Consider the following 25,076-nt stretch of genomic DNA (forward strand, 5'->3'; position numbering starts at 1 on the left):
AATATAGGGAAAAATACAAAAAACTCTTTTGAAGAAAAGTTTGCTTTAGTAGCATTTGAGTCTTTGAAAAGAAAAGGAATTTTCGTGAAGTAATTAGTGGTCATGTGTTGTATGCTTTGGAAAAGATAAAGAGTTTGTTTCTTTGATTTTCATTGCCAAGAAAGTTGTCTTTATATCAATTTTTCATTCTCCAACTCTCTTAGCTAGGGAATTCATTGAAACAGAAAATTAGTATAAATCATCCCAAGTGCATCTTTTTAGTGGATTTCAGTCGAGTCTACACACCATCAGTTTCATCTCCACTACCTTTTGTCCTAAAGGAAAGCCATAAAAAATTAACGCTTAAAGTAAAATCGACTTAGTAACTTTTATTTACTAGGGCTCTGAAACACCAATATAGATTAGGCTAGTGTCTTGGAGTAGGAGAGTAATTAACTCTCCAAGACAGTAAAACCAAACAAGTAGCTCATCTTGTGGTAGGATAAATCCAACTGTTTCATTTGTACTCTGGGAAAGCTCCTCTTAAAGGAGAAGCACGAGACCGTGTCTGAACCAGTGAGGGGATCAATCCTCCTTCATTGGGAAAGACGCCAGATACGCACATACTAAAAACGGTAAACCTCAGATTATTGTCGAGGAGCCTGGGGTCACTTGTCGGTAAACCTTGGATTATTGTCAAGGAGCCGGCAAGGGGATTGAGCTTGTTACTCTGCCCTTGCATGCTATCGGGTCGTAGACTGTTCCCCCAGGTATATTTGTTGATGTTGGTAACCTTAGTGACCATTATCTTTAGGATTCTACCCAAGGTGACGGTGGAGGGAAGATCCCACTGTACCTGGAGCAGACGTCGACTAGACTCACTTGGATTTTCCGGGGGGTTCACTTCACTCGAGACGGTTAAAGTGGAGGAACTTGTGCTGGTCTATTCATTAAGCAGGTTGCCGGGGTAACTGTTCCACCCACCACTTCTGTACTGAATTCGGCGATGTTGGGTTTCATCTCCAACTAGTGTTTTCGGTCCGGAAGGCTACTGTTTGTGTATGGTTTGACGCCCTAGATTCTTTATGCGTGTGATTCGAATTTGTTTGGTTCTTTAGAGACTTTAGGCGGTTTTCTTTGAGATTTTACTTTGTTTGCGTGTGCAGCAGTTAAAAGTTTTTAACTGTGGCTGAATTACCGAGACAGTCCCGTAGACTTCGGGGCCAGTCTCCTGAGATTGTTACCGTGGCCGATTTGTTGAGGAAGTCCCGTAGACTTCGGGGCGAACCTCCTGAAGACATCCCAGGTCATTACAAAAGTTTGAAAGTCCTTGTAACTCCTAGTGGCAGTAAAGTAGGTTCACCTGAAGAAGGAGAGTCGTCGTTGGTAGTCCATCCAGATTACCAAGGTCTACAAATAGGTTATAATCCTGAAGCTGTTGCAGTTTCCGAGCTTGCTGGTAGTTTTTCATCTACTAGTGATATAGGTGAAGAACCTGAAATATCTGAACCTGTTACTCCAACTTCTAGTGCTCCTGATTCACCTAGGGTAGAAAGAGTCATCACCGAAAATCTTCTTGCTGGTTTGATAGCTATTGAAGAACTTGCTCCAAAAGAAGAAATAGGCGTCTCTATCCTTGAAGATCAACCTACTATTGATCTAAGGGAGCGTGAATCTATCTTTTACAGTCCTCCTAGAAGTACTACTTGGTATCTTTCGTTAACCAATTATTTGGACAACTCAGGGTTAATTTTTTCTCCACCTCGTACTCCTTATCCACCCGGAGGTATTTATACTCCTGTAAATATGTCTGGTCAGTCGTCCATGTTCACTCAATCTCTTGAATCTTTCTTGTATAGCGGTCCTTCTGTTCCCTCTGGGTATCAGTCACTTTCTGGTACTTTTGCGGGAGCATCTCCTCAACCCATTGAACATGGGTTATTAGCTGGAAACAATGGTAATAAACTGTTGGGTGTAGGAGACATTTACATGATGTCAGGTTCAATTCCCAGTTCTCAACCTCAAGGTGGCCAGTTACCGCCTGGGGGGAAGCCTCAATTAACGCCTGGGGGGCAACCTCAAGGTACACAAATTGCGTCTGGGGGGCAACCTCAAGGACAGTATGTACCCATAGTACAATACATTCCTCAAGGTCAACCCTAGCCTCAATATGTGCCCCAAGGTCAACCTCAGTATCAATTTATAGCTCAAGGTCAACCTCAGTATCAGTATTTACCTCAAGGGTATCTACCTCAAGGTCAGTACTCGTGTCAAGGTTATCAACCACCCCAAGGTCAAGCTTATGTTCAAAGTACAGGAAATGTACCTTTCAATTATCAATCCGGTTATGGATCTCAATATCCTCAACCTGTCATGGGTCAATACCCCGGAATGAACATAGTGTGGGATCCATCGCAAGTTCAACATGTATTGTAGCCAAGTGTACAGTTGTCATCTCAAGCTGGACAACCCTTAGTTTCTGGTTCACCCCAGCAACCAGTCCAGTCTAATGTTCAAACTTTTGTACCTTCGGTAGTTACTCAGTCGCCCATTGCACCTAGTACTCCATCTCAAACGACTGCTGCAACTACCGCAACATCTGTTCCTTCCACCACACTTACTTCTGGAGTATCGAAAGCTCCGGTTTCTACTGTCTCTGCAACTACTCCTCAGACATCTTTACCATTGTCTGGATCCATGATTCAAACTACGGTTCAGATTCCTGTAGGACAGCCTGGTTTAAGTACGGTTGTCACTAGTCAACCACAATTCACTTATCAACCATACCAGGGACAGTACCAATACGGGCCTGCTATCCAGCAGTCGATTTACCAGTATCAACCGTATCCTGGGTACACTTATCAACAACCTCAACAACCCCAGTACGGTCCAGTTAATCCTGGTTTTCCAGGAGGATACAATATCCCGAATGCGTTTCCTATTCCAAGTTATCCTGGATATCCTCCTCCTGGGACTGGTCTTGTGACCCAGAGTTTTAGGGATCCTAATCGGAAATTACTGTTTATCGCAACTTTGGATTTACCGGACTTGTCGCGCCTAACGAACGATCCAATTAATTATCTTCCGTTTTGGCCGCCAATGCCAAATAAGTTGCCCAGTGACATACCCAAGTTCGAAGGTAAGTCTGGAGAGGATCCGTCAAATCATGTGATGACTTACCACCTCTGGTGTGCTTCAAATTCCATCTCGGATGATTCGATCCGCTTACGTCTTTTCCAACGTACGCTCATTGGTCTCGCGGCCAAGTGGTACATTGAGTTACCACGGGCCTCTTTTTATAATTTTAGTCAGTTAGCTACCTCGTTCCTAACTCATTTTCAGTTGTCGGTCAGATATGATAATGGCACGGAGCTACTAACTTCATTAAAACAATCGACGTCCACTTATATTTTCGATCATATACATGAATGGAGACGTCGAAGGCGATTAGTGAAAGTTTTTATCCCGGACCAAATCTTAGCTGAATGGTTTGTTAAATCATTATTACCGAAGATTACTGAAGACGTAGCTAAGGCCGGCGTAGTTAGTGAGGAGCAAGTGATTGCTAAAGCGCAGTACCTTGACTTAGTTTACATTCAGTCAGGTACGTTACACGAAAAGACCCCCGATCTTCCAAAGTCAAATCAAATTGCTGCTGCTCCTTCGGGATCTCATGCTGCTGATGGCATGATTGGTACGGTGAATACTAAAAGCAAGAAGAAGTCTTCAAAGAATTCTTCACCCATTATAACCTTACCAGACTCCCCTACAGGAGAATCTTCTCCTGAAGTTTACGTTGATATTCACGTTGTAGAGTCATCTACAACTAAATCAAAAAATGGTGGGAAGAAGGAAAGAAGAAGAATAAAGCAGACAAGACTCCAAAGGAGAAAACAAAAAAGTCGGAAACCAATGATGAAAAGCACAAACCTTGATATCCTTGTCTTATTTGTGAAGAGGATCATTTTACAAGAGATTGCCCTCATCGGGCCGAGGTTGTGAAAATCGTCAAGGGTTCCCCAACTCCTGCTGTTTTGAAAGATCCATTTCCAAAGCAGGAGAGTAAGATGATAGGTTCTTCCTCGAGTGCCAGTGAAGAACCCATATTGATGATGTCTCATGTAAGGATTGCGACTCGATCGCAAGATTATGGTAGTAAAAGTCCTGTTGATGGATTGAAAGAAGCAGAATCTTCTCATTCAAATCCATCAACCTCAGCTCCCGGTTCCGATCCACTACAGATTGAGAAACCTAACCCTGACTTAGTAATCAAACCGCCCGCCAAGGGTGTACTTCGAAGGTCTGCTTTCAATCCACATGCGAGAGCGGCCCAGAATTACAACATTGTTGAGGATTTAGCTGTTTCACCCTCAGCAATGTCGGCTTTAGAAGTGCTGGAATCATGCCCAGCACAGCGAAAATTACTTTTGTCGGCTATAGGAGTTGTTCATGTTAAGGACCCGAACCTAATAATCTTTGATCTAGAAAATAGTACACCGCGTTTGCCTCATCAGATGGCTTTCCAGATCCCAGTGATAGTAAAAAAGAGGCCTATTCATCGGACTGTAATTGATGAGGGAGCTTCCACGTGTATTATGTCGATACAGTGCTGGAGATCGCTTGGTTCTCCTTCACTAAATCAATCCCCGACAATTCTTAAGGCCTTTGATGGCCGTGGGTTCCATCCGTTTGGCATTCTACAGGATTTGCCTATAGGGGTTGAAGGAAAAACCGTTAGTTTGGATGTGGAGGTGGTTGATGCCCCTCTAGACTACAACCTTCTCTTGGGTCGAAGTTGGTCTTACGCTATGACAGCGGTCGTTTCATCGGTCTTCATAGTAATAAAGTTTCCACATAATGGCAAGATCGTAACCATAGACCAGCTGGCTTACTTTTCATCCGACCCAGCCTCTTCAGAAAGTATCCAGCATGTCGGTAAAATGACTATCCCTTACAAGGATGTTGGCGTAGGATTAGTTAAAGATGCCGTTTTACTGGGAACTTTTCCTTTTCCTCCAATCAACGCCGTGTCTTCATTTGCATCTATTCATATGATTACTTCAGACACCATTGTTTATGACGATCCTTGGATCGTTGCTTCTGAATCTGAGATAGACTCATTTGGTGATGCAATGCCTTTGAGTCCATATGAAATTTCCTATGAAGCCGTGCAGTCTTTTACCGACCCGAGTTCAACCAAAATCGACCAAATGAATGTGGTCCGTGAGGAATCCCTTTTCGCGTCAACCTCGGCGTTAATAGCATTTCCCGAAGTTGTGTAATCTGACGAACAAATTTGTGAAGTCCTGTGCGTAGACGATTTACCATGGGAAGATCTCCATCATAGATCTTCGTTTTTACCTGAGGATGATCGTTTTGAAAATGATTTCTCATCAATCTTTACAGCTGAATATGTCAAAGAAGCTCAGAGTCTAATGAAACATCATGATTCAGAGCTGAATTTGGGAAACATTTCTCGTACTATTCCCATTGAAATTTCAGTCAAGTCCGGAATTGTTGAGCACATTCATATAGGTGCCTCGTGTTCAGATGACGAAATTCAGACATACAAGGCCCTATTTCAAGAATTCTGCGACGTGTTTGCCTGGTCGTACGAGGAAATGCCAGGAATTGATCCCGCGATTGTTGTCCATGAGATCAAGACTTACCCGGACGCTAAACCCATCCGGAAACATTTGCGTCAGATTCACCCACGAAAAGCGGCTGCGATTAAAGCAGAAGTTGAGAAGCTGTTGAAAGGAGGTTTCATTTATCCGATCCCGTTAACAGATTGGGTATCAAATATTGTTCCGGTTAACAAAAAACAGGGAACAATAAGAATATGTATCGACTATAGGGATATCAATCATGCTTGTCCCAAGGACAACTATCCAACACCCTATATCGATCAAATAATTGATGATTGTGCTGGCAATGAAATATTTTCCTTTATGGACGGTTTTTCCGGTTACAACCAAATCAATATTCTACCTGCCGATCAACCAAAAACGGCTTTCATTTGTCCATGGGGGACATTTGCTTATTGCAAATTACCTTTTGGGCTTAAGAATGCTGGAGCCACTTTTCAAAGGGCGATGTCTTATGCATTTCATGACATCAAACACATTGTGCAACCGTATCTCGATGATTTGCCCGCTCACTCCTTACATCGAGCTGATCACCTTGTCCATTTACGAGCAATCTTCATGAGGTGTAGGCATTATCGGATTCGGTTGAACCCACACAAATGTGTCTTCTGTATAGAAGTGGGACGATTGCTGGGATTTGTAGTTTCAAAAGCCGGCATCCACGTCGATCCCTCGAAGGTAGAAGCTATCATCAAATTGCCTCCTCCTTTGAGTCTTCACCAACTCCAAAGTTTCCAGGGGAAAGCAAAATTTTTATGCCGATTCATTCCTAACTATGCCGAGATTACCAAGGGTTTTACCCGGTTGTTGAAACAGAATGCTCAATTCTCTTGGGATGAGATAGCTCAGAAAGCTTTTGATGCACTCAAGCACGCGTTGACCCATGCAATGTTGCTGCATCCTCCCAACTACAACCAGGATTACTTTTTGTACCTCGCCGCCGCTCATTCCACCATTGGAATGGTCTTAGTACAGGAAGATGAATTCGGAACGGAACATGTGATCTATTACCTTAGTTGGACGTTAAATCCCACTGAGCTCAAATATTCACATGTGGAGAAATTGGCCTTGGCAGCCGTTCAAGCTGTCCAACATTTTCGTCACTACATTCTTCTCCGTAAAACTACAGTCATTTCGGATTACAACCCTATGATCTACATTTTGACTAAACAATTGCTAGGGGGCAAGTACTCCAAATGGATTGTTATCCTGCAAGAGTTTGACTTGGAATTTGAAAAATCTAAGTCTAAGAAATCTTTAGTTTTTGCCGAGTTAATGTGTGACTTCCCGCGTGCTGATACAGAAACTGTGGCAGAGGAACCCATTGCGGATGAATCTTTGTTTCTCATCAGCACTTTAGATTCGTGGTATGGGGATATAATTGTCTATCTCCAAACCCAATCCTTTCTGCCCGAAGTTTCAAAGTCGGAACGTCGAAAAATTTGATTCCAGTCCCAACAGTACAAAATTATTGGAGATACTTTTTATCGCCGTGGGGCGGACTTGGTTTTTCACCGTTGCTTAACTCACGAGGAAGCTGAAAGGGTTTTGAATGACTCTCACTTTGGAGTGTGTGGCGGTCATATGTCTGGGTATGCCACAACCCAAAAGATATTGCGCGCTGGCTACTTCTGGCCGTCCTTATTTAAAGACTGTATTATTGCTGTCCGGAAATGCCACAACTGTCAAGTGTTTGATCGCAAGATGCGCGCACCACCTGCTCCTCTCCACCCTATAATTGCCGTTGGTCCTTTTGCCAAATGGGGTATCGATTTTATTACATGTAACCCTCACTCGGCTGGGGGGCATGCGTATATCATCCTTGCGGTTGATTATTTTACTAAGTGGGCCGAGGCGATACCTACATTCGAGGCAGATGGCAAGACAGCTGCAATTTTCGTATTCAATCACATTATTGCTAGGTTTGGTGTCCCACAAGCGATAATCATTGACCATGGGCACCATTTTCGAAACGTTATGATGACAGAACTTACAGGCCAGCTTGGTTTACGTCACGATAGCTCAACTCCTTATTATCCACAAGCGAATGGTCTGGTTGAGTCCATCAACAAAGTTTTAGTTATCATGATCCGACGAATCATTGGTATTCATCGGTCGAATTGGCACCACATGTTATTTTCTGCGCTTTGGGCATACCAAACCTCAGTGAAAACATCAACAGGGTTCACTCCTTTCCAACTAGTTTATGGTTTGGAAGTAGTGCTGCCCATTGAATGCGAAATCCCATCACTTCAAATGGCAGTCGAATTACTTCCAGCTACCTCCGAAGAGGAGAAGCGTTTATTATACTTAGCTCAATTAGATGAGACTCGACGTGAGACTCACACAAAACGTATGAAAGCTCAGTATGATCGAAACGTGACCCCTCGAAATTTTTCGAAAGGAGACCTAGTGCTATTATATGATCAAGCTAATGATAAATTAGGTGCTGGAAAATTTGTTCCTATGTGGCATGGGCCCTACATTGTCAAGCGAAAGCTAGCAAAAGGGGCCTATGAGCTGGTAGATTTTGATGGGGACTATTTGGGTAAACCCAGAAATGGACTTTACCTAAAGAGGTATTATGCTTAAACGATGGGTATGGAGATTTTGTTAGGTTAGATTTTTCTTTCTAGCTGGTGTGTTTGTTAGTATCGACAGTTTGCTTAGCTTAGAGAGTGTGTTTTTCATCGTTATTCTGGCTTATCTTGGTTTTACTCTTGATATTGCAGTTGTCGACGCCTCTCCAAACGTACATTGGATTCGCTGATGGTGCTTGTCGTAGTACACAGAATATCTCTTCCGAAGCTTGGGTTATCTATTCGCCCTCTGACGAGTTAGTTTCTATGCATGGGGTGAGCCTCGGTCAAACAACAAACAACATTGCAGAATACAGTGCAGTGATTGAATTATTGTCTGAATCTATTTCGTTTGGGATTCGGAGTTTGATAGTGAGGTTAGATTCTGAACTCGTTGTATTACAGCTTAATAGAGTTTATGCCATTAGAAATCCAGTGTTATTAAGGTTATTTTTGAGAGTGCGTCTCTTGGAACGTGAATTTGATTATATTGAATATCAGCATATTCCAAGGTCTTTAAATACATTAGCAGATGCAATTGCTTCTCGAATGTTAGACAGACATTTGCGATAATCATACATGTAGATTTAAAAACATTTCATCACACATGTTTAACAAGATAAGCCAGTAATAATGATATATATAGATAGGAGTGTGTCAAAAAATACATCGTCTTCGATCATAGGTTGAAAAACAGCTTATGATCGGCAAAAATGATAAGTACAAAAAACCAAAATGTCACATGTGTCTACAAAGTGACCATCCAATCACTGGTGGTGCTCTCTATACGACACCACTGCACGGGCTACCCTACACAAGAACCTCATAAAAGGTCCTGGGACTGCGACCACATAGTGCTGAAGTCTGATAGGAATATCATCTATAGTCGTCTCTGGTATGTCTGCCGTAAGACGCTCTAGGTCTTGTTCCAACTCAGCTAAGGTCTCTGCGGCCGCGTCCTGTGGGGCCAGTGCTGGTGCAACTGGTACTCTCCTCTCGAAAGGCCGGAGATTGGCTGGACGCTGTGGACCTACATCTGCATTTTGAAACTTGTCACTGTCAGCTTTGAGACGATATAAAAACAAAAAAAAAATAGATAATTTAAAAACTTGTGAAAAATGAAGTACCTGTGTCGTCCCACTGTTCTCCCGGTGGAAGAATCATGTCCAGATCTCCACGAAAATCAACTCCGGCATAAGGAAAATCCTGTATCGAGAAGACCTGGTTCTCTAACCAGTGAAAATACTCCGGACTAAATCGGACAACCTCCGTGCCCTCGTTAGGATGACGGGCCATCACCGCAACCCATCGCATCAACTTAGGCTCTCGGGGAGGCCCAACCTCAACAGAGAGCTGCTGTGGGATCAGCATCGGAACCCTCTCTAGGGAAAAACTAACAACTAAAGGCCCATAACCAAAAGTCTTCAGCTGTCCGTTTTTGGTCCTAGTCAGTTGGCCCTTTAAGTTGGCCAACACAGCACCGCACCAGTTGAAAATGGTGCCCCGATAGCAATCAATTTCCATCCACATCTGGGATCCAGTGGCAATGTGAAAAGCGGCAGCCCCACAAAGTCTGGTAACTGTAAAGGCAATTACCATAAGTTCAGGTCGGGATATCTTTTTGATTTCTATCCCCTTATCCTCATTTTGATTATTACACCACTCTGGTCGGAGACTAGCAATGGACTGACCACCTGGCCTAGTGCTAGACAGAGTCAATTGTTCGCCCCTCTTGGGCAAACCAGTGAGAAAGTAAATATCTGAGGGCTCTATCTCGAGCTGGTGCCCTCCAATGTAAAAGCACTGATCCTAAACGTTCCACCTTTCAACCAGCCACTCTAGAAAGCGCACCTGGCCCTCATGCCAGGTATGGCCCAGTATTTGTAAAGACCGCATGCCTTCAAAGCATCAATGGAAGGTTGGTGATTAATCGCAGCCAAATCAACATCTTCGTGTTCTCTCTCACTCCAATCAAGCATGGTGGGCAATCTACACACCATAAAACGTCTGTTAGAGTCCATAAAATTGAAAGTTTTTGGTTCATTTTGGAGAAATGGGAGTTTCAAAATCCTTTCCGCGGTGTACGCAGCCCGCCTTTAGAGACAGGGCGTATGTACGCACATTCTCTTAAGGCAAGCTGCGTACACCCGGCATTTTCCCAACTGAGAAAATGTCAGGGTACGCAGGTGGCCCATGGGGCACCTGCGTACCCCGAAAAGCGGACCTTGAAACCCCAAGGCCTCCAAAAAATGAAACTAAATCTTAAAAACAAATTCTAAACGGATGGAAATGCAAGGGAGGATGCTGTAGAATACCTAATGAGACGGCGTTCGGTTTCGACGGTCGGATTCTCCGCAATGTCCACGGGAAGTTTCTTGCCAAAAGCCCTTTTTCTCTCCTCAACAGTAAAATGGTAAAAATGAAATGGTAAAAGCCCTTTTTATAGGTTTTTTGAGTAAATAAATGTCAAATTTGTTTATTTTCCACCATGAAAAGTTATTTTTCAAAGTATTTTAATCTATCTTTAAACAGGTATGAGTAATGTGTTGGTTTTTGTGCAGGATAAAAGGATTTTCAGGGAAAATTGTCATTTTTCACAAACAAAAACATTAGAGTCATCTTTTAAGCCCTTTTCTGACTCCTAAAACATGAAAAGATTGCCGAGCGTTTCTTTTACACTCGTTAAAACAGAATTAAAAGACGGTCCCCTTATAGCCCTTTTCTGACCGTAAAAACAGGAAAAGATTGCCGGATTTTTGTCGTTTCAAATTCGATACTGGAAATAAAACGACGTGTCCTTGATCGCTTTTTACTTTTCAAGTCAAAGACACTAATCATGAAAGTACTCCTTGGTCGCAAGATCAAGCGGTTCTCTCAAGTATTATTTTATACTTTTTCAGGCTTGGGAGACACAAATTTACGAAAAATTTCAACCCTGGAGTCTTCTTAAGTTTTTTCAGACTCTCTAAAATTGAAAAACGTCGAGTTTCTCCTATACTAGACTCGTTAAAATTTCACAGTAAAGGACCTGTTCGATTACAAACAGGAACAGACCACTCCTTCTTAGGGTTCGAATGTAAACTAAGTTGGACTTATCTGAAGGATGAGCTTATAATCAAGCATATGTTATGCTCCTCAAGCTTGTAAAAAATAAAGAGGTACTTGCCAGAAATGGTGGGGGAAAAGAGAGAAAAATGAGCCTATTTGTTATCCTTTGTCTCAGAAGAAGCCTTATCACCACTCTTGAACACGACACTTTTCATTCACCTGGGTTGGGAAATCATTTGCCTCACAGTTGATCAAACCACATTGAAAGTCTTCAGTCGGGTATTATCTTTGGGTCAAATGTCACCAAGCCATCTGTTGTGTCGTTATGTGTTCAAGAGGTCACTGCAAATAAACCATTCATCTGCAAAATACCCGTCATCAATCTCAACCATCCCTGAGTCAGTCCTTACAACTATGTTTCTTCAACTTGATCTATGATTTCGAGGATGTAGGTGTTAGCACTTGAGATTTCACCCTAGGCTGAGGAAGGTAAACCTTCAAGGCAACATCAAACCATTTCACCTCGTAGCTAGCCCTACGGGGTATGAGAAGGCTCTCTCCGGTCAAACTCGGTAGATCTTTCAATAGGATGAGCTGACCCAATTAGGAACGCTGATATTAGGCTAGTAAACTGATAAGGAGGGTTGATTTAAAGTCTTTGGTGTTTTTGGTGGCAATTGGAGGGAGTGCGATTCAGGGTGCGGGGATTGAGCTCAGTTTTTGCAGGTGGGTCTTTGGGGCAAGGTAGGAGTTTGTGCTGATGCCTTTAGCTGAGATGGATGATCAAAGAAGAAAAAAGAGAAGCTAAAGAGGGCAAACAATGACTTTGAATCCTCTCTAGACAGTGGAAAACATAAACATTAAACAAATTTGAAAGCTGAGCATGGCAAGCATGAATTCAAACTTTATCACTTCATTTGTTTAATAAGATGCAGTAAAGAAAGAGATGGAACACATAAACACACTTACAATTACAATAAGAGAACACACCATCAACACAAGAGTCCACAAGAATCCCAATGATGTCTGCAAAACCCTGGTCTTCCCTTTCCTCAAATTGCAGAGATACAAGTAAAATATACAATAGGAGCTTCTCCCTCAAGAGTCCAACCTCTCCAACCCTGAAAATGATTGAGAAAATACATAATATAGGCAAGCCAACCTCTTCCCTTGCCTCTAGGGGTCGAGCTCATCCTTCTAGGAGTTGTTTCAACCAATTCTAAACTGATCCCTAAAACCTAGGCAGTCAAAATAACTTGCCTCTAAAACTTAGGAAACCTATCCATGCATTAAATTTTTACCATTTACATTCAAGAATCTTCTAGAAGTGATCAAGGAGAGTAAAAGTATCTTAGAGCCATGAAAGTTACATAAAAATCCATGATTTACATGCCCAAAAAGGTAACCCAAGTCAAAACTGTACTTTTCTGGCCGAACTGGTCAAAATAGGCAAAATTCCTTGACATGCAGCGCACATGTGCCTGACGCATAGCGCACATTGAGAGGCTTGTTTGAGGGCCTTTCCGGTGTCCAAATCAAGTACAAGATAGCTCATTGGAAAGGTCTGCGAGTCTATTTTCCAACCCCACCGGAAGTTTTGAATTTGGAGTTCATTTGACCCCCCAAAACTCAATTCTCCCAAGACAGCTTTCTGCAACTCAAAATAGGGGCAGAAAGTCAAAATTTGCATGTGTTTTGACCTTTTGGAGGCCCAAATCTCCATAAAAACTGAAGTCCATCCATAGGTAGGTGTAACTTTGCATGAAAATTCCAACAATGCTGAGTTTTTTCCGTTCTGAGTTGCCCCCATGTAGCGTAGTGCACGGTGCGCTGCACGTTAAAAGGCCAAAACCTGTAAATTGCACAAAAAATTCACAAATGACAAAATTTTCTCCAAATTTCTTGAAATTTGGGCTGGGAGTCCCCAATCAAGTACCATGCTCATTCAAAGAGGCTTTGGCCAAAATTTGGAGTGGATCGGGCGTTTTCCTTCGTTTTTGTGCTTTGGCCAACCGTCCTTGGAGCACCTTCGTTCTCGCTGGTATTTTTGACATTTTTCTCAAACCATGACACCTGTGTAAAAATTGAAGGAGGTGTTTCTTCTTTGGCATGTTATGGACAATAACCTCTCTCAGTTTTCCAAAATTCATCTTTGATTTCTCAGAAACAGCTTTTGAGTGAAACTTGTCCCGATGTGTGAAACAAGGAATTTTGTCGAAATGGAGCGAAATGAAGGGGATAGGGGACTTCTAAATTCTTGGGGAAATTTTGGGGAGTGTGGAGGGATGTTAGGAAGCAGGGAAAAGTGGAATCTCAGAGATTGAGTGAGGGGAAGGGGTCGAAAAGGGCAAAACACAGGCCCAACCTAGAAAATTGCCAGGTTGTAGCTAGAAACTAGGGTTTGTGCAAAAATGAGAAATTTGGCGGATCTAAGGGATGGGAAGTGTTTGGTAAGGTACTTTAAGGATAGGGGAAGGTGTATGAACATCAGGAAACAAGTTTTTCCGGTGATTTGACCATCCAAGAGAAATTGGCTTTCAAAACCCTAGGAGAGGGAAATGACCTTGCCAAGGCACAACTGAAGCACGAACACGGTGTAAAACGACTCATTCGACACTGACATGATAATGAAAACCCTCTGAATGATGATAGGCTCAGCTGAATGATGACATGGACTGACATTTGGGCAAACCCTAGACCTAATGCCTAGTGACCAAATTTTGCTTGAAGACTCTTTGAAATGACAAAATTTGACTTCGAAACTCTGAGACCACTTTGTAAGAGCATATTTGATCACTGTAGGAAGGCCAGAAAGACTGACACTAACATTGGCTCCAATGGGGATGGTAGCTCCTTGGAGGTGCCAAGAACCTCAGACCTCTGGGAGAGAAGACCAGTGCTTGCAACCATTGGGCGATGGAGTCATTATTTACACCTTTGACACAAAACTTTGACACATTTATTGAATGAAAACTTGACTGAAAACTGACTGAAACTTAACTGAAGCTTGACTCAAACCGACTCAATGGCAAACTGAAATAACTTGAAAAAAAACATCACTCAATAGATCAAACACAAATGACTCATGACCGACTTAAAACAACACTTTACAAAGCTTTTGGAAAAACGGCAGCAATCCATCAAGATTTGAAATCATGATGACAACCACCTTGTTTCTTACAAGACAACATACATCAAACTATATCAAAATGCCAATGCAACCAATCAAGCAGATGCCTTCTTGATTGATTCTCCTGATCAGATCTCATGATCAACAATAGATACTGGTAACTGGGCATCCAAAAACATAGCTGACCATGATCTCCTTCATCACTGAACACTGCAATAAACACTATCACTGCTGGCTGCAACAAACTTGCTAGAGGATCATGAAAAACATAAAGATTTGCCACTGCCACCTCCTGCTGAAAGATCAAGGTGTCCTTTGTTTCAAATTCTGATCTGCCTTCCTCATGTGCTTCGGTGAAAGTATGCTCATGGGCTTCAAAAAATTCCGAACAAATGGATGAGCAGATCTCTTCTTGGAAAAACACTTCAACACATGAAACATATGAAGAATCTGAAAGGGAATCCTGTATGCTCTGATCTTCGGTATTCAGACAATATGGTAAGTGATCTTCATATGATATGACAGCCGGATTATCATCTTTGTGAAGGAAAACATTATCAATTTGCTGCTCTACAAGACAATCATCTTCTTCAACAGAGGAAGAAATTTCCCCAACATTTTCCTGACTATGTGTGCATTGCAAATCTGCTGTAGCTTGGGCTGTAACAAGACCTTTCAAGAGCTGATCTATCTCCTCTTCAGACAAAGGAGACAATGCCTTTTGTTTTCTGCTGCTTAAACAATAATTATCTTCATATGACAAGGCATTCAAACTATCATTTATTACTGAGTTATTGAAAGGATATTCATCACTTACTTGCACAAAGATCTCACCTTGTTGTTCATAAACATCTGAATCCAAAACTCTGTCTATGATCTCAACAGTAGAGCTCTCTTTGATGGGTTGCATGCTGCTGTCTTCTGTGGGCAGATCTGAAATAGAACCCTCTCTTTCATCATTTTCAGCCATATGGCCATCTTCAACCTGCTGATCTTGATTCTGTTGCAAAATTTCTTGATCATCTTGATGGGTATCCACTAGGTTCTCTTCATGTTGCTGAAATGGATTCTCATACAGAGCTTCCATGATCTCTTCATCCATGAAATTATCATCTTCATAAAACTTCTCAAGGCTTTCAATAAAACTATAGGCATGCTTGCAACAGTCTTGAACTAAATTTAATGATGGATAAGAGTCCTTATATCTTTCAATGAACATAGCATGAAAATCCTTTAAACAATAAATACAAGCAGGCGGCAAACTTTCATACCATGATTGGGCTTTACCTTCCAGAGTGGCCAAGAATATCTTCATCAAGCAATCCTCAGGAAAATCGATCTTGAATTTGCGAATATGCATATGAAATCTGACTAGATGTAAAGCAGCATCCTTCTTACCATCATCACTAAATGTAGGCAAATTCCTTGACCAATCTACCTTTGGAATTTTGTTTGGAAAACCGGGAATGTGATCTCGGCTCAAGGGAGCATATCTTCTTGCGATCCGATCCATCTTGAAAAGCTCAAAGCTACTGATCTCTCTGCAGTGAAGTCACCATGAAGCACTAATCGCTGGATTTTTCAGTGAAAGGAGTCGCCGGGTGAATGATTTCAGCCTGTCAAGTGTCTGATCGTTGTCCACCATCAACAATCAGATCTGAACTTGATACATGTACTGGGGTGAAATGCAAATGAAGTGTTTCATTCACAAGCTCACGGAGCTTGACTGAAGCAGCGTTTATCTACTTGCGCTGATGCAAAGCAAGAGCGTTTTCGAAGGCTACCTTGTGTATCTTCAGGCTCCGTCTAAGCTTATGAATTAAACATACCAATAAGCAAACAATCAATTTGTTCTCCCCAGTATGGTCGCCACTATGTTAGCACTTGAGATTTCACCCTAGGCTGAGGAAGGTAAACCTTCAAGGCAACATCAAACCATTTCACCTCGTAGCTAGCCCTACGGGGTATGAGAAGGCTCTCTCCGGTCAAACTCGGTAGATATTTCAATAGGATGAGCTGACCCAATTAGGAACGCTGATATTAGACTAGTAAACTGATAAGGAGGGTTGATTTAAAGTCTTTGGTGTTTTTGGTGGCAATTGGAGGGAGTGCGATTCAGGGTGCGGGGATTGAGCTCAGTTTTTGCAGGTGGGTCTTTGGGGCAAGGTAGGAGTTTGTGCTGATGCCTTTAGCTGAGATGGATGATCAAAGAAGAAAAAAGAGAAGCTAAAGAGGGCAAACAATGACTTTGAATCCTCTCTAGACAGTGGAAAACATAAACATTAAACAAATTTGAAAGCTGAGCATGGCAAGCATGAATTCAAACTTTATCACTTCATTTGTTTAATAAGATGCAGTAAAGAAAGAGATGGAACACATAAACAAACTTACAATTACAATAAGAGAACACACCATCAACACAAGAGTCCACAAGAATCCCAATGATGTCTGCAAAACCCTGGTCTTCCCTTTCCTCAAATTGCAGAGATACAAGTAAAATATACAATAGGAGCTTCTCCCTCAAGAGTCCAACCTCTCCAACCCTGAAAATGATTGAGAAAATACATAATATAGGCAAGCCAACCTCTTCCCTTGCCTCTAGGGGTCGAGCTCATCCTTTTAGGAGCTGTTTCAACCAATTCTAAACTGAGCCCTAAAACCTAGGCAGTCAAAACAACTTGCCTCTAAAACTTAGGAAACCTATCCATGCATTAAATTTTTACCATTTACATTCAAGAATCTTCTAGAAGTGATCAAGGAGAGTAAAAGTATCTTAGAGCCATGAAAGTTACATAAAAATCCATGATTTACATGCCCAAAAAGGTAACCCAAGTCAAAACTGTACTTTTCTGGCCGAACTGGTCAAAATAGGCAAAATTCCTTGACATGCAGTGCACATGTGCCTGACGCATAGCGCACATTGAGAGGCCTATTTGAGGGCCTTCCCGGTGTCCAAATCAGGTTCAATATAGCTCATTGGAAAGGTCTGCGAGTCTATTTTCCAACCCCACCGGAAGTTTTGATTTTGGAGTTCATTGGACCCCCAAAAACTCAATTCTCCCAAGACAGCTTTCTGCAACTCAAAATAGGGGCAGAAAGTCAAAATTTGCATGTGTTTTGACCTTTTGGAGGCCCAAATCTCCATAAAAACTGAAGTCCATCCATAGGTAGGTGTAATTTTGCATGAAAATTCCAAAAATGCTGAGTTTTTTCCGTTCTGAGTTGCCCCCATGTAGCGTAGCGCACGGTGCGCTGCATGTTAAAAGGCCAAAACCTGTAAATTGCACAAAAAATTCACAAATGACAAAATTTTCTCCAAATTTCTTGAAATTTGGGCTGGGAGTCCCCAATCAAGTACCATGCTCAGTCAAAGAGGCTTTGGCCAAAATTTGGAGTGGATCGGGCGTTTTCCTTCGTTTTTGTGCTTTGGCCAACCGTCCTTGGAGCACCTTCGTTCTCACCGGTATTTTTGACATTTTTCTCAAACCATGACACCTGTGTAAAACGTGAAGGAGGTTTTTCTTCTTTGGCATGTTATGGACAATAACCTCTCTCAATTTTCCAAAATTCATATTTGATTGCTCAGAAACAACTTTTGAGTGAAACTTGTCCCGATGTGTGAAACAAGGAATTTTGTCGAAATGGAGCGAAATGAAGGGGATAGGGGACTTCTAAATTCTTGGGGAAATTTTGGGGAGTGGGGAGGGATGTTAGGAAGCAGGGGAAAGTGGAATCTCAGAGATTGAGTGAGGGGAAGGGGTCGAAAAGGGCAAAACACAGGCCCAACCTAGAAAATTGCCAAGTTGTAGCTAGAAACTAGGGTTTGTGCAAAAATGAGAAATTTGGCGGATCTAAGGGATGGGAAGTGTTTGGTAAGGTACTTTAAGGATATGGGAAGGTGTATGAACATCAGGAAACAAGTTTTTCCGGTGATTTGACCATCCAAGAGAAATTGGCTTTCAAAACCCTAGGAGAGGGAAATGACCTTGCCAAGGCACAACTGAAGCATGAACACGGTGTAAAACGACTCATTCGACACTGACATGATAATGACAACCCTATGAATGATGATAGGCTCAGTTGAATGATGACATGGAATGACATTTGGGCAAACCCTAGACCTAATGCCTAGTGACCAAATTTTGCTTGAAGACTCTTTGAAATGACAAAATTTGACTTCGAAACTCTGATACCACTTTGTAAGAGCATATTTGATCACTGTAGGAAGGCCGGAAAGACTGACACTAATAGTAGGCTTTCCTGCAACGGGTCACTTTCTATCGACATCAGCACATTATCTAGAAAGATGACCTAGAAATCGTCAGTACCTTGAAATCTGCATGCATCAATGGCAGGTTTCTCGCCTTTGACGACGGTCTACATCATTGACTTTCGATCGACGGATTCCGTGAAATGTTCGACGTCAACTCATTCATTCACATCTCATGGATTGTACTAGGTACTTTGAGAACCATTGACATCACTAGTGGTCTCTCTCACGCTTGTTAACAGTTTACATCATTGACTGGTAATCAAGTGGTTTCTACCATGTTCGACATTAACTCATTTATTCACATGGATAGAATCGTACTATTTCGGGAAGTAGAAATGAAGACCCTGGATCTAGTTTCCACCATCCAGGCTACGAGGAGTTTTGTATTCATTGTATAGTAGACCAACTATAAATAGATGGCTGCGTCCATATTGTGTCTACACAAGTCTATGACTATGATGTACTGCAAAATCATTCCTGTATTAGAGCAGTAGTTAGTTTGTTAGTTAAAATTTTCAATCTGAGTATGGGAATGCCTACCACAACGATGATATGATCTTATATATGTATTTTGTGTTGAATATTTGCAGGTTCCGACTGGGCTCTCCACAATATAATCCTTGAAATGATAAAGTACTTCACCCTTCCTAGATGATATGAAACCCTAATCTACTACAGGCTTCGCACTTTAGGGGGCAATCTGTTATACTAAAATTTGTCACCATGACTATTTGCAGTTAGTATGGCTCCATCAACTATCATACTATCCTCCTTGGCAAGTCTTATACCTCTGCTCTTCATGTCAAACTCCAAGAAAGAGAGAAAGTCTTTAAAAATCTATATATCTCTTGGTATGCAGTTTCTCTTAGCCTTACCTACGTGTACGCACCTCAAGTTCACAATACCTGCGTACTTGTACAAGTGCATGTGGGGAACCAGAGTCCGTCATCGGAAAACCTGCAAGATACATGAATCACAGTATGTCTGCAACCATCCAGAGAATTATCATATAAATGGATCCAAGGCATGGGCACAACCATCCAATAGAGAGGATCATAATTAAACCAAGGTATGGTCACATCCATCCAATAATGAGAAGGACCATATATAACAACTCATGGTATGGTCATAACCACCCATCTGAAAGAGACATGTACATTAGCATGATCATGTCACATCATCTTGCAACCTGGACTTTTGTAATCTGAACCTAGGTTCTTGCGCTCCAACAAGACCCGATCAAAGTACAAATTCTAAGATTTGAATAAATGTATTGAAGTCGAACATGTTAGGAAATTGCTTGATTACCAGTCAATGATGAAAAACGTTAACAAGCGTGAGGGAAACCATCAATAATGACAACAGCTCTCAATGTACCAGCAACACAGTTCACGGAAAGTGAATAAAGTAACTGAAGTCCAACACCCATGAAATCACCGGATCAAAAGCCTATGACGTGAACTTGTCATTGAGTGCGAAGAAATTTCCATTAGGGCATGCAAGCTCTAAGGTACTAGAAGGGAGTCTCTTGGCCAGCTTCCTAGATAATGAGTTGAAGTCGATAATAACCGACCATGTCTAAGGAGGGCCATGATGTATCCCATATCATCGACATGAGGTGAAGGGATGCAATGGTTTAAGATGAGTCAGAGAATCAGGAGTAAGTCTAACTATAGAGGGACTAACTCTTGAACAAATCGGTGACATGACTCTAGAGTTTGGAAGCATTTGACATCATAGGGTCAAAGGTCATGGTGACATGGTAGAGATCATATGAGAGTTTTAAAATGGATGGCCCAACCTAGGAAGGTCAATGATGAAAGGAGGATACCCCAACTTGACACGAAACAAATAATGTCATGTTCAAGAGTGAGCTATCGACACAACTAATATAATTTCCAAATTCCCCCCCACCATTTTTGTCAGGTACCCCAATTATTTTTGACTACAAGATTGAAGAGGATAGCATATGATTGAACTGTAAGTTCATCCTTAGGACGAATCCGACCTAGTAAGTTTAATGATCCCTAGGAAGGAGAAGCCCATGTTCATCATGGTGACAAATTTGATGTCGTTTAATGTTTTAATGAGTTCGACAAAGGTGTAACTCTGTATCTTTTTCATGTTTAGAGAGTTTGAAAAAGACATGGAAAAAAAACTCCACATGGTCCCTTTTCATACATTTGTGTCTCTCGAGCCTGAAAATGTAGAAAATGATACTTGAGAGAACCGCTTGACCATTTTAGTCAAGGAGTACCTTTTTTGCAAATAGTTTATCCTAGCCCAAAAAAAGGGGTAAACATATATTGGGTAAATGAAATTTCACATCCTTTAATGAGTTCAAAATGACAAGAGCTCAGGAATATTTTCATGTTTAACAAGTCGGAAAAGAGCTGAAAGCCGACCTTCCCATTTTATTTTCTTTAATGTGTCAAAAGGGAAAATACTCGGCGATCTTTTCATTTGAGTTTTACGAGTCAAGAAAATGGATTAAATGAGACTCAAGTATCATCATCAACAATCCATGACCTGTCATTGCATAAGAAAGGTAAATGCATTATCCAATTATGAGGAAAAATAGGTCAAAAACCCTAATATTTTTATAAGAATCAATAAAAAGGGCGAAATGTAATTATTTTTTACCATTTACCATTTTACCTTTGTGTGAAGAGATTTTTTCCCTAATATTTCTGGAGAAGATTGCAGGAGATCTAAGAGGTCATTTGTCGAGCTGTTAGGTGCAGGTAAGAGCCAAGACCTTAAGCTCCATTTTCATACTCTTGTTTCCTGTTTTTATCCATTTTTTGGATTTCATGGGGAGCTTTTGGAAAAAAGAAACTTCCCTCAGTGGGCATGATTTCTAGGCACATAATCGTGCCGATCGGGGGTGGCTAAAATTGCCAACCGCTCCAGCACTGTGAGAAAAAAATTTCCACATTTCTTGTTCAATTTGACCGCTTGAATCCAAATTTCTTTGTCAAAAGATGATCATTGACTAGATTAAATGGGTTTTGTGGGAAGAAAATTGTTGAAATGGTGGATTGGAAAGAACAAGAGCATGAGGATATCGATACTCAAGAAATAGCTGATCCAAATTGCTTGGAGGCTTTGAGGAACTGTGGGCTCCTCAACTTATTTCTCACACCAGGGATGCAGGCCCAACCCAAGCTGCTACGGTACCAGATTAGTCTCTAGGACATAAATCGGGAAATTTTTATCATCGGTGAACAAGAGATGGAGTTGGAGACTTTAGATATTTATTTCATCATAGGATTGTCCCAGAGAGGGGAACCAGTCAACCTATATGGGTCAAGGCCGATTAGGGAAAGTGTGTCCATGTTACCTGCCAAACATTTCCCAGAAGCTATCAAATCCAAGAGTGGCAAGATCAAGATCACGACTATTTGGGATCTTGTGTTGAGAGTGTTACTGTTGACCATCAGTAGAGTGGTTGGGTCCTAAGCATTGCATGAGACTAACAAGTCGAAGTTCCTGTATGTTGTTGAGTGCACAATGCCCACTATTTTCAATTGGGCAAAATCTATGAAAATCAACATGAAGCTCCAGCTATCAAAATCTAAGGCGAGAAACCTAAAGCAGTTTTTTTTTGGGTCTATGCTAGTGATGTTCTTCTTGGAGTGGGTTCCGCTATTCCAATACCAGCTGACTGAGGTGGATCCGCCAATGCCACGAGACCCACGAATGGTCTGTTGGAGTAAGTTGATGCCCAAGATTACGAGGGACTAACATATGTCCTACAAGCCCACCTTCTTCTCATGGCTGTGACGACAACTGTTCATAGTGGAGGATTGGCCTTACAGTGGTACCAACTTCCATGGAGATCCAGATATGTCACTCCAAAAATGGGAGGATTTTGAAGATGGAAGTAAAAACAAACAATTTTTTAAGTTTTTGATGTTTTTACTGTTTTTGAAATATATATTTGTTCATGACACTTCAATTTTATCAATGTAGATGTTGGATTAGAATGGCCTATCGGGATGTCCCTGATTTCTAGGCGCGTCGCTCGGAAGTTTAATGTCGCTCCTTATCATGATGGGAGCGACAACAAGGAGGAGATTGCACAGAATATCGAGGGTTTGACCCATGGAATCCCATATTACATTCAGATGGGTGATGTCCCACGCTAGTGTTGGGCATGGAATCCCCCCACAGCATGTTTTGGGGCTCAAAGCCCAAGTTTTGGTCATATGTATTGTAAGGCTCTGTGAATTGTGGGCGTGGAGCACGAAGTATAGGTTTGTCAGCCCTAAGTTTTGTAAAGTAATGTAATGTCATGTCGACCTACCCATGGTGTTATCAGGAAATATAGTGTCTATGCAGAGCTGCTAGTTCCACTAAGACTGGTAACAATTTTAGAAACAAATAAACTAAAACTACTATCGTTTTCCTTTATGAGAAGTAGATAAGAGGGGAACAAAGGAGACCAACCTCTGTCTTACACTTGGTTCCTTGCTTGATTCCTCTCCCTTCTGATAGATCTTTGCCACTCGCTTCCTCATCTACCCAGCTTCAAAGAGCACTTGTGGAATCAAAGCAGCATAACACTATCCAAGAATAGAGATCTACTATCATAAACAATATAGGACCAGATATATATTGACCACACAAATGCATATATCGTCAATCATAGAAGAATGTGGATGAAAACTTGAATAGCTTTATTGTTATCAAGAATAACAAAGAGGATTACAACCAATTGTTCTGACCCAACGTCATCCTCTCAGCCACAAAGCCCTTCTTCACCTCATGAACAGCTTAGATCACCCAACACTATGATGTTACACCAAGAAACCAGCAGCACTTCCTTACAAGATACAAAATTCCAGCCTCTTGATCTCTGGGATAAGGGATCCAAATATAGATGATTGCAGGGAGGTGAGTCAGCTTCCGAGATTTGATTAGTGTCCTCTCTCTGATAGTTCTTGATTCCACTTGGAGATTGATGATCTCTTACTCATCCCTGGGTGAATGTAGAGAGGCAAGTGTCACAAGAGAAGTTTCTGGAAGATTCCATGATCCTCCACCTCGCAAATTGACTCTTCCATTTATCCACTCTTGCCCATCGCACCCCATAGAAGGGATTTTTATTATGCATCACACCTCCCGTGTGCATTTAGGTGGGATGCATCGCACTTTGACCATGGAGCAGGTGAGATGGTCCAAATTTGACTAGTTCTGAGTAGTTTTTCATGGAGAACTTCTAGGAGATGATGTAATCAGTTGACCTTGTTCTTTTAGGGGTTGGAACAACACTTTTAGGGACTTAGGAGCCCTTGGTTTATGGACATATATGATTGGGGTTGCAGTGCCCAAAAATGTCTATAACACATGGTCTATGGACCATGGGATTATATAAATAGAGTGAGTCTCTAAGCTGTAAAGGGAGAAGCGAAGCACCTAGGTAGCGAAGGAGTGAAGATAGAGCATAGAGTAAGAGTCTAAGTGTATTGGGTCATAGTAGTAGGAAGAGGATCTATAGTTGAGTGCGTAGAGGCCTAATAGAGTCCGCAAATGAGTGTGTGGACCCCTGTAGCTGAGCGCAGGGTAGTGTCGAGTCTTAAACCTTGAAAAAAGAATAATAAAGATAAATTGATTCCAAATTCAGTGCATCTACTTGTGTATTACATTCTTTACATTTATAGTATTTTGTTTATCGCACGCACTTATATGATTGCTAGATATACTATTAATTATGACTAGTCTTACACAGATAAGTTAAGTAATTAGGTCATAATAGGTTAAATAGCAAGGAAATTGGGTTTAATACGGATTGTGCCCTGAGTAGGGCTATGCGAAGGAAACATCAGAGGTTGCGAGGTCCTAATAGGTGTGCATAGCGATGTGCATGCAGGTTCAAACCATGGACCGCCAGAAGCTCATCATACATCCCCAGCATGTGGAAACTGGGTTCTATCACCCTCCCATACTACTTCGAGTGAGACCTGAGTCCGTGCTTCACAGACTTTGCCGAAAGGGCCAGTAGTACTGAGATTTGCTTGGCTAAATCAACTCTGAACCTGGGTCAAGCCCATACAAGCCAACAAATGGTTCCATTGCTGGGACAGGGATCTGGATAAGGGATGTCTGATGTCGTGCCACTGGAATCCCACAAAGAAAGAAATTGAAGAGTGGTTGGACAAGAAGATTCACAAGTTCATGGTGTAGGAAAACAGAAATCTGCGAGTATCTAAGGAATAGTGGTTGGAGTGCTTCTTGTATATGGAAATCCACAAAATTTTCTTTGTATCCTTTCCTTCTGAGCTGTATGAGTGGATCACGAAGCTAACAGACAGTCAGGGAAGGTGTAGGCTCGATAAACCAATCATGTGGACTTCGGAATTAGTGCGCAGAATAGAAGCGTCAGGAGATAAGATCGCGCGAGCTGTGGACCATTG

The sequence above is a fragment of the Pinus tabuliformis genome, chromosome X, assembly GCF_031772625.1.
Source record: "Pinus tabuliformis cultivar Carrire ecotype Pingquan chromosome X, CPIR1, whole genome shotgun sequence".
NCBI classification, from domain to species: Eukaryota; Viridiplantae; Streptophyta; class Pinopsida; order Pinales; family Pinaceae; genus Pinus; species Pinus tabuliformis.